This window comes from Hevea brasiliensis, chromosome 3, assembly GCF_030052815.1.
Source record: "Hevea brasiliensis isolate MT/VB/25A 57/8 chromosome 3, ASM3005281v1, whole genome shotgun sequence".
Classification (NCBI taxonomy): Eukaryota; Viridiplantae; Streptophyta; class Magnoliopsida; order Malpighiales; family Euphorbiaceae; genus Hevea; species Hevea brasiliensis.
Genome location: NC_079495.1, coordinates 103275499 through 103286196, shown reverse-complemented (window position 1 = coordinate 103286196; position 10698 = coordinate 103275499). Strand labels below are relative to the sequence as shown.

The following is a 10698-nucleotide window of genomic DNA, read 5'->3' as shown; positions in this document are numbered from 1 at the left end:
TGAATGCTGATTGAGCCAGCCTTGAAGTTGCTTGCTGCATCCATGTGCTTTGCCGGAAACATGTGGGAAGCCAAGAAAGATTATAGTAGGCATAGGCTACCTTATATATATATATATATATATATATATATATATATATATATATATATATATATATATATATGTGCACACACACACACTTTGTTTCAGTGATGAGAATATTTTGAAGCTAGAAATTCCCTAGTTAAGGTAGAAAGAGCATTGATGTTTGTCCTGCCAATAGCCATTAGATCTGTGTTGAGTGTATTGTGGTTTTGCCAAGTTAGGCTAATAGCCTAACACTACGAGGAGATTTTTTTTTTTTCCGGGGGAGCCATATTTCATATTTTTAAGATTTTATAAAAGAATAAATATTTGTAAATAATAAGAATAATAAAAAAAAACGTAGTTTGCACAATACACAAATTATGTACACTGCATTGATTTTCATTATATAATCAATGGGAAAAACCTCATGAAATAAGGAATTTGATGCATTTTTTCTGTCAACTTTTCTCCACAATAGGTTAGGCCCTCAGGATTTCATTGCCTTTACTTTTTATTTCAGCAATTCAATCCCTAATATTTGGAAAAATAAATGTAAAATTAAAATGACATCAATAGCGAAAGGGAAAGCAAATGGTAAATTAGTAAATGAAAATAATATGATACAAAGAAAGAGTTAAAAAAAAAAAAGAGGGAAAATAATATGATACAATGAAAATAATAATTTGCGTCAATTGGTTGCACTGACTGTGGAAATGTGATAGTTATTATCAAAATCCTTATGGTTCTTGTATTTTTCGCGGAAACAAGTATAAGAAGAAAAGGCTCTGCTTATTTAAGTCATTCTTCTGGTCAAGGGAAGAAGTTATTTTTTATTTTTTAAATTTTGGTAATTTTATTAAAATATGATAATATTTACATAATAAATATATATTATTAATTTAATAAAAATATTTTTATATATAAATTAATTTTTTAGAGAATAATTTATATGTAGAGAATGTTTTTCATAAAATTATTTTTCAGAAAAATATTTTTCATGAAGATATTTTATATTATTTAATTATAATGTTAAATTAATTTTTTAAAAAATATTAAATTAATATTATGTATTTATATTATATAAATATAAATATTTTTATACTTTTATAAAATTATCAAAATTTAAAAAATGACCATGAAATTTCTTTGACTTATTTTCTGTGTGAAAATGTGCAAAACAATACTTTACAGGAAAATATTTTTTTGTAAAAAAAACGTACTCACTTTCATTTTCCAAACTATTTGTTAATTCTTTTCCCTCAAAGTTGTATACGAGTCAAATTTAAAAATTGCAATTGCAATCGATAGGTACATACATAGCCCACTGCAATGACAATTATGTATAGAAATTTTGTAATCTCATTTGCTTATGATTATTGATTCATTATATAAAGAAAAAATGGTGATTTTTGGTAGCATTTCAGGATTTGTCGGATGCGATATTCGATTAAATGAATATATTTCTTTTGTTTTCAATTGATTCTATTTGCTGCTGTTTTTCTACAAGCTTTTTCTGTGAGATAGTACTGATGCCATGCCTATATCCTTGTGCTGCTCTTGTAAATTACTACTCTTTCCATGTCTCTAACCATCTAGCTACTTGGTTAATTTTCAATGGGGTGAATTTTCACAAATTGTATATAAGTTTCTTCCTATGAAAGGTAAATTTTAAAGCACCATTTACAATGATAAGCTGAATCTGTCCTCTATTCCTCATTGTTACAATCTAGTTTTACAACTAAGCTTTGTCCTACTTTCAGACTTTCAACCTTGTATCAGTCTATTCCTGCAAAGTTCTTGATGCTGTCATAGGGTGTGCTTAAACAAACTTTGTTGTTCCTTTGAGGGCTTTGATCATTGAAGAAATGAATTTTGCCTGTGCCATATAAAATGTAAATGTATTGCAAATTTACTACATAATATAATTGCAATTTCTCCATCCATGGATAAAAATATTTTGGCATTTTATATAAACATGTAAAATGCTTGTATTGGATAAAAATTTATATCAGTCTATTCTTGCATGCCTTGCTTCTCTCACATATTTTCATCCCTTTTTCAAGACATTTTCTTTTTCTGATATAGTCTGCTGGAAATGCACATGCTTCCAAATTATGAACTTGATTTTTGTATCAGCAATTTAATTAGAGAACTGATTAAAATATATTATTTTAATATTTTTATGAATAAAATATTTTAATTTCAATTTTTAATTTATTTTTAATGCTTTGCAACTAATATATTTAAGAATATGTTGTTTTCGACAATAGCTCTAATAATAATGCCAATAAAACCTATTAATATTTCACTAAATACTTGCAATGAAATTGCACTACTATTCAACATGATTTTTGGAAGGATATAAAGATTTTGAATTTGTTGGCAATTATCCTATTAATTAATGAATTAACCAAGGATATGATGTACTATTGAGTCTCTTTCTTTTTCACCATAATGATAAATAATCATAAAAGAAGTTGATGAGGAGACTCAAACTTGAAACCTCTTTGTTGCCTACATCTTTAATACGTTAAAAAATCAACTAGGCTACACCTGAATGGCAATGATTCTCTTTTTTAAATTGCAACATCAAATTGTTATTGTAACTGAGGAAAGCACTTGCAAAATATTTCAGCTTTGATTCATTCGTTAGAAAGAGATGCCGTAACATTGGAAGAGAAAAGTTGTTTTCTTCCATGGGAGAAAAATTACGAACTCTGCACTATAGAATTGCGAGCTGAGGTCTATAATTTAATTTATATATCTAAAAGTTAAATTATATAATTTATAAATACATTGTTATAATTATATATCTAAAATTAATATAACTCTAAATACTCATATATTTATGTAATCAAATAAGATTAAAAAGACAAACAAAAAATCAAAGCTTTTTTGTCAATTATTAATTTTGGTAAAAAAATTTAATTATATCAATTTAATCTAACATTTTCAAATGTTTTCAATTTTAATAATAAATTTAATTAAAAATAATTAACCCATCAATTGGTAAAAATAATTCAAATTTTTTCATTTATTATTAATTTTAGCTACTTCTTTTTGTTTTATTAATATATTCAATAATTTTAATATTTTTATTAATTTTAACAAGCTTCATGTTAATAAAAAATAATAGATGAATAATATATATAATATTATTATCTTAATTTTTAATTTTTTTCTCTCATTCTTTCTACTTATACTTTTCATTCACATCTTTCCTATCATTTTATTTTAAATTTAAGGAAAAAAAAGAAAAAAAAATTAAAAATAAAGTATGAACAAATAACAAAATCAGGATAAATGTAATTATAATTTTCAAAATGATAGATAAATTAATGAAAATAATATTTTATATCAATTTAAGAATAATTGCTAAAATTGATAGAAAAAAAAATTGACTAATATTAATAATGCATGCAAATATTTGAATTGCTTTTGTAAATTAAGTAATCTAATTAGGTTAATTGTTAAAATTGAAACTAATGTCAAAATTTAAGATTAAATTAATAAAACTAAAATGTTTAGCTAAAATTTAATAAATTTATAAAAGTTTTCATTTTTTTAGCCATTTAGCCATTAAATAATAATATATAAATTATATAAATAGATAAAAATTTGAAATGAATAAGTATTTAAATTTGATATTATGATTTTTAATTAAATTTTAATATAAAATTAATTTTTTTTATTTTAAATAATTAATTATTCAAATAAAGACTAAATAATTTTTATGAAGAGTATTTTATAAAAAATGTTCATATATTTATAAATTATAATATTTTATTGATGTAAGAAATAAAATTAATTTGAAAATAGGAGTAATTAATTTAAAAATTATAAGCACTTTTTTAATTTTATTTAAATTTTAGTTGATTTTATTGAAATTATAAAATTAGTGTTAGTTTTATTCTATTTACCTAGGTTAGTCAAAATTAAAATGCAATTATAATAATTTCATAACGTTTTCAATACAAATTATTTTTTAATTTATTATATTAAATAGTAATTTAAAAATATAAAATTATTTATTTTTATTCTTATTGAAAATAAAATAAATAAAATTTGTTTGTATATAAAAATAAAATTTGAATTTGATTAAAGTTATATTTTTATAAAAATAAATAATTAAAAAAAGGCCATAAATTTATGATCAATAACGTGGTTCATCTACTTGAATTCGACTAAAAATTTAAATTTTTAATTTTAATGTGTAGTTAACGCTAAATTTTTATTTAATTAAATATATATGTAACACCCCTGATTTTTTTATATATTATTATTGGGCTTCGTGTAGGTATCCTCAATTCGCGGAAATTCGACAGTTGTCCGGATCTGTGAATTTCCGGCCAGACAGACCAGCTACCGGAAAAGTCTTCGAATTGGATCGAGGTTTTGGCTACCCCACCATTGTCAGGCATCCCGAGCGTGTTCCCGAAGTCGGAATCGGCAAAGGTAAACCCGAACCTTGCTTTTTCGTAATTTTCTAATGCTTAAATAGGATTGAAAATCCATAAAATATTCGTGGTAGCTTAGAAAATTACGATTCTTTTTGCAATAGCTTAGTAATATTTCTAAGGACAGCGGGGCAGAGTTTTATAATTTTTAGAGCTTATTTGAGCAGTTTTTGCAAAAATGATCAATTACAAGGACTAAATTGAAATTTTACATATTGTGATGAATGATTGATTTGATGGGCCCAGGAGGGGCTGTGTGATGTGATTGAGTTGTGGATATATGGATTGTGGATATAGAAGTGTGTTTTGAGCCCTTTTGCAGGTTGGGTAGGTCCTAGGTATAGGGGAGACTCTGCCGGATTTTCGGCACGACTTAGGACGTATTGGGTCTTTTCTTGATTTGTATTGAGTCATTTGTATTAAATAATTGTAATATAATTGTCAGGTGAGCCGGGACAGCCTTCTTCCTTCGCCCAGCCGCCACAGTGATTGCCGTCAAGTCTGTGAGTAAAATATTAATTTTAATTGTAATTTCGATATTATTATATGTCGATGCCCATGCATCACTTATATGCATATAATTATGTAGTTAAACTCTAGGCACGATTTATGTTGCATTGATAATCATTAAAGTGCCATGAATGTTGTTGCGGTAATTTGGAGCAGCAGTGCGTGCGTTGGCGTGCGTGTGATGTGGTGTGGACTATGGATAGGACGGGTAGTCACGGCTTGAGTTCTTATTGGGACCCGATCCTTCGAGGGGTAGTCACGGCTTGAGTAATTCTGGGACCTCGATTTGGTTATTAAGTGGAAGTCCGAGCTTGAGTAATTGGCACCAAAGTTGGATTTAAGAGGGTCAGATAGGGATCGGCTCCCATATGTTATGATTGATACTACAGGTGTGTGAGTGCTCTAAATTAACTTTTTGATGTTATGATGTGAAAATGTTATTTATGTTGCATTTCACACTATAGGGTGCATTAGTTACAGATAGTTATAGAGATTATGGTTAAAATTGATATTTTACTCTCTGAGTCGAACGCTCACTCCTGTTCAAAAATTTTTACAGGCCACAGGAGGATATTTTGTTCTGGGTTAACCTGCCTTTTTACCTCGCAGGTTGTTTATCAATATTGTGTAACTTTAATTACTCCTAGAATTTCCGCATGTGTTAGCAGTAATTATTTGAAATTGGTCTGTAATATTATATTCATGTTGGACCTGTAAACTTAATATTTTAAGTCTGTTTGATGGATTGGATGAGGGAGCTGAGCTCCCATTTATTATTATGTTGCTAAGTATGTGGAGGGTGAGCTGAGCTCCCCAATGGATTGTTTATTGTGTTTACAGGTCGGGTGAGTCGAAAACTCCCCGTTGGAAAGTCCATTTTATGGCCGGACTCTGTCCGTTTGTTTTCTTGATACTGGGCCCAAATGGGCCTTAGAGTTGGGTTAATGAACAGTTAGGCTTACTACGGGCCTCGGGGGCTTTAGGCTGGCCCAGGTCCTAGTGCCGGTCCGGCCCATAGGTTGGGTCGTGACAAATGTGGTATCAGAGCTTAGGCTCCAGATTCATAGGGAAAAATTATCTAAGTGTTGGGAAGAGTCTACTAGGAGTCACATGCGGAGTATAGGATTCTGTTTCGTCTTTTCCTGTAATTCTTTGTTTCTAGATTCTACGTTATACCTCGGGAAATATAAGATTACCTCAGTTAGTGTTTTGATTTTCGTGGAGTACACAGAAATGTGAAATAGAGTTAGTAGACATGTGAGATCTATCATGAGGATACGTACTCCAAGAAATGTTATATTTTTGTCAGTATGGGTTTAAATGGTGTGCCCATTTCGTGTAAGACACGAGTACATAAAAGTGAGTCTTAAAAGTACAGTTTCCCTAGATAAGGATGAGGATACCACTACTGGCAGTCATCAGTAGATGACCCCAGTTAGAATAAGTTTGTGATAATAGAAGATTCAGGAGATAAGAAATTAGGGAGACCTAGTCTGTCAGACGTATCGTAGTAACTATACAATGTTCTCGATGTCTGCTCTGTAAGCTGCAGATTACAGTACCGACATGAGATTATTGTGTAGAGCTGCGTGCATCCCCGTGGTGCTCCATAATGAGGATGTTGCAGGCAGTCTCTATTTTGGTACAAGAATACTGCAAGCAGTTCTATATCTGCAAAGGAGTTGGGAACTCCTGGTTAAGAGTCTAGAGCTAGAATATCGAAAGGTCACAGTTGGGTGGTAACTAGAGTCAGTGACTCAGTTACCCTAGCATGAGCTAGAGTTACAGTAAGAGTTGCCATCAGACTGCAGGTTTGGACTAGTTGCAAAGTAAAGTTGATACCTATAGAGTGAGACCATCTAGTCTTCGGTATGGAATTTTGGATGGTTTTTGCAGAACGATAGATGTTTTGCTTAGAACTTAGTGAGAATAGAATACCTTGTGTGTATCAGTATGGAATAAAGTACAACCCTTCTACTTAGAGAAGGTCGAAACTATGAATTGATGATTTACAGAGCTATGATATGATAAAGGAGACATTAATTTGACAGGGTTTTGGGCAAGGTGGTAAATGTAGTACCTTTGTTGCAGCAAGTTAGGGTATAGTCCTATCTTTTCAGAAGGGATCGAAAGTTATTATTAATAATGGTGACCAATAAAATAGTGCCCCAGATAGGACTGTAGAGTGTGGTAGAGAGTAGTTGGCTCGGGTATCCTGCAGAGGATACAAGTTTCATTATAGGAATAATATATAATCAGATCACGATGGATGTAAATCCTTTGAATTGGATGACGGGTTTGGATGCCCGGAATCTTAAGTTTTGGCTAATTGAGTAAACATGGAAAAAAAAAAAAAAAAATAATAATAATAATAATAATAATAATAATAATAATAATAACAAATAAATAAAATTACTGCAGAGTCAGTTCTCGAGGTAGTAAGGGTATTATGTAAACTAAAGGATAAGAATAGAAATCATACGATAAAGGTATGACTGCAATTTCCTGAGTTCCTTTCTAACTTCATATAGTTCAAAACAATAGTATAATCTAATTATAATAGTGTCAAGAGTAATAAATTAGCAAAGATAAATTATAGAAGACCAATGGATAGAGAAAGTGCAGAATGAAAGTTTGGACAATTGATTGCAGATGCAATATAATCTAAATGCTAGTGGAAGTACTAGCTAGAGTGGTCAAAGGACTAAATCTGAGTAGCACAGACATATGATAACGCGATAGAGACTCTGAAAGATATAGTTAGCAAGTACAGCTATTATGTTAGGAAGAAGAATGGAACCAGGGATAGAATAGTCAAGTTCTATTTTGGGTAAGACAAAGGAAATAAATGAAAGGACAACCTAAAGAGCGCATAATAAAAGAAACAAAGTTAAGATATAGGATAGGCTAAGTGTTATTCTTGGCAAGGAGAATGACAAGGATGGAAAACCCAAAATGGGACCACATTAGTGAGAGAAGTGATGGAGGTATGGAATACAATAATAATGAGTAAATGTTAGAAGGTGTGCGATGGTATTGCGGACTACCTAAATAGGTAGAGAAAGAGAAGTTAGTAAGCAGTAAGTTGAATAAAAGTCAGTCTAAGGGATCAAATAGGTATGATGAGAGGAAAAGAATGATAGATAATGATACATATGCTTAGTTTAGACTTTTGAGATAGTGAAAAGGTAGTTAGAGGTTCGTTATGAATGTCAGGCAAACATTGTTAGTGTGATCAACAAAATCACTTTGTAGTGAAGCCATAACCGGGACAATGAGGGGTAGAACAAAAAAAAAAAAATGACAAGTTTGGGTGGTTATAAATCACTAGAAAGTTCAAGGATCAAATTAATGACCATAGATAAGGGTGGAATTAGTGTTGGAAGAATTTATTAGTGAGAGAAATCTTTCAGGAATCAACAAAAGTTAAGGACACAATAAAAACGATGATAGATATGAATCATAGGTCGAGTATAAGTAAAGTTAATAAATTATAAAATATTATGTCAAGAAGGAAAATGGTACGGTAAAGGGTTCATGCAGATGATACCTTATAGGTAGAGCATAATTGTGCTAGGAGATGATGAAATTTGGAGAGAAAGACCAAGAAACTTAGGTGAAACGTTATAATATGACAATCGGGTGTAGTTGAATATAAGAGGATATTTTCTTTCTTTTCAAGTTTAGCTTGTGCTTTTGGTTCTAGAAGGTTATATAAGGAGTAAACTGAGTCAAGGAGACCTAGTTATTGAGAGTTTAGTAGGCACAAATTCATACATAATTTCCTGATATGAGAATGACAGTAAGTGCATACCTAGTATTAAGTATGAAAGGACGAACAGAGTAATGATAGGAGTTAAATTGAGTTAGCTACTAAGGCTTGCAACTGTTTTAAACTATGAGCTGGAGGAAGTACTGTTTATGGTTGAGATTCAATAGATGAAATTGTTGCTGATGGGTAATTTGAGGTTGAAGTTTAGAAAGCTATGGGCAGTATATATGATTATAGTAAGGAGAATGAACACGTGAAGTATCTTGTTTGGAATTAAGGCATGACACATATTTCCTACAGCCGTGTTAGTTCAGATGGAACTTATAGTTTATGGGGCTCATATTCATCCAGGATAAGCAATTTCCTACTAAGGCTGATAGGGAATGATAATGTTCTGATAGTTAAGTTGGAAAAAAGGGGATACAAGAAAAAAAAAAAAAAAATTTCTATGGGTAATTATAAGTGTTACATAAGGTGAAGAATGTGCTGGTAGGAGTAAATCATAGGGTTAGAATTCTTGAAGTAATGAAACTAGTATTCAAGATAAGACTAAGAAATAAAAAGAAAGTTAAAGTTGATGATGGGATAAACATCTTTGAAGGAAAAGGTGTAAGGATGAGATAGGACTAAAATTAAGGAATAAGTACAGCAGGTTGAAATGATACCAACAATACCAAAAATAGGAAAAGGGAAGTGGATAAGATGCAAAGGACAGGAAGAGAGCTCGATAGAGTCAGTTATAATGATGAGGATAAGGAGTGTCTAACCACTGCCCCTGTGTTAACACTACCTATGAGCGGTGAAGGATACACCGTGTACTGTGACGCCTCCAGAGTTGGCCTAGGGTGTGTTTTGATGCGGAATGGAAAAGTAGTGGCTTATGCTTCAAGGCGGTGAAGAGGCATGAGCAGAACTATCCCACCCATGATTTGGAAATGGCGGCTGTAGTCTTCGCACTAAAAATCTGGAGACACTACCTGTATGGTGAAGTGTGCGAGATATACACCGACCATAAGAGTTTGAAGTACATCTTCCAACAGAGGGATTTAAACTTGAGACAGAGGAGATGGATGGAGCTTCTGGAAGACTATGATTGCCCCATCCAGTACCACCCTGGGAAGGCCAATGTAGTAGTAGATGCTTTAGCGTAAAATCTTACAGCGATTTGGCGCACATTTCAAGAGAGAAGAGACCGTTGATTCGGGAAGTACATGAGTTGATGGATCAAGGTTTAATCCTAGATCTTTCAGATGAGGGGTCTTGTTGGCTCATTTTTGGTGAGGCCGGACTTTCGAGATATATTTAGCGTTTCCAAAAACAGAGACCAACAATTAATGAAGATAATAGAAAGAGTACAACAAGGTGAATGTGCTTAGTTTGGATTTGCCAATTATGGTACCCTAGCGCAAGGTTCTAGGATATGTGTGCCAGATGTAGACAATCTCAGAGATGAAATCATGCGAGAGGCACACTATACACTGTACAATGTCCACCTGTGTTCCACCAAGATGTACCATGATGTGAAAGATAGCTATTGGTGGAATGGCATGAAGAGAGACATAGCGGACTTTGTGTCCAAGTGCTTGACTTGTCGGAAGGTGAAGTTTGAACACCGAGAGACCGTCGGGAAAGTTGCAAGAGCTCCTATCCCGAATGGAAGTGGGAAATGATTTCTATGGATTTTGTGGTAATTTGCCTCGTACCACGCGAGGATATGATTCGATATGGGTAATTGTAGACCGCCTAACCAATCAGCTCACTTCTTGCTGTGAAGACTACATATTACGTGGCACGGTATGCCCGGCTCTACATTCGAGAAATAGTCGATTGCATGGAGTTAAACTTCCATAATATCCGGCGAGGGCCCCGATTCATTTCTCGGTTTTGGAGAAA

General features: G+C 31.9%; 1 long non-coding RNA gene across 1 annotated transcript; it reads left to right on the top strand.

Moving 5' to 3' along the window:
* Positions 1–4563: 4563 nt before the first annotated feature.
* On the top strand, positions 4564–5812 carry LOC131178547 (uncharacterized). Its single transcript, XR_009147458.1, has 2 exons — positions 4564–5026; positions 5593–5812. It is a non-coding gene; the product is annotated as an uncharacterized LOC131178547 (long non-coding RNA).
* The last annotated feature ends 4886 nt before the right edge of the window (positions 5813–10698 follow it).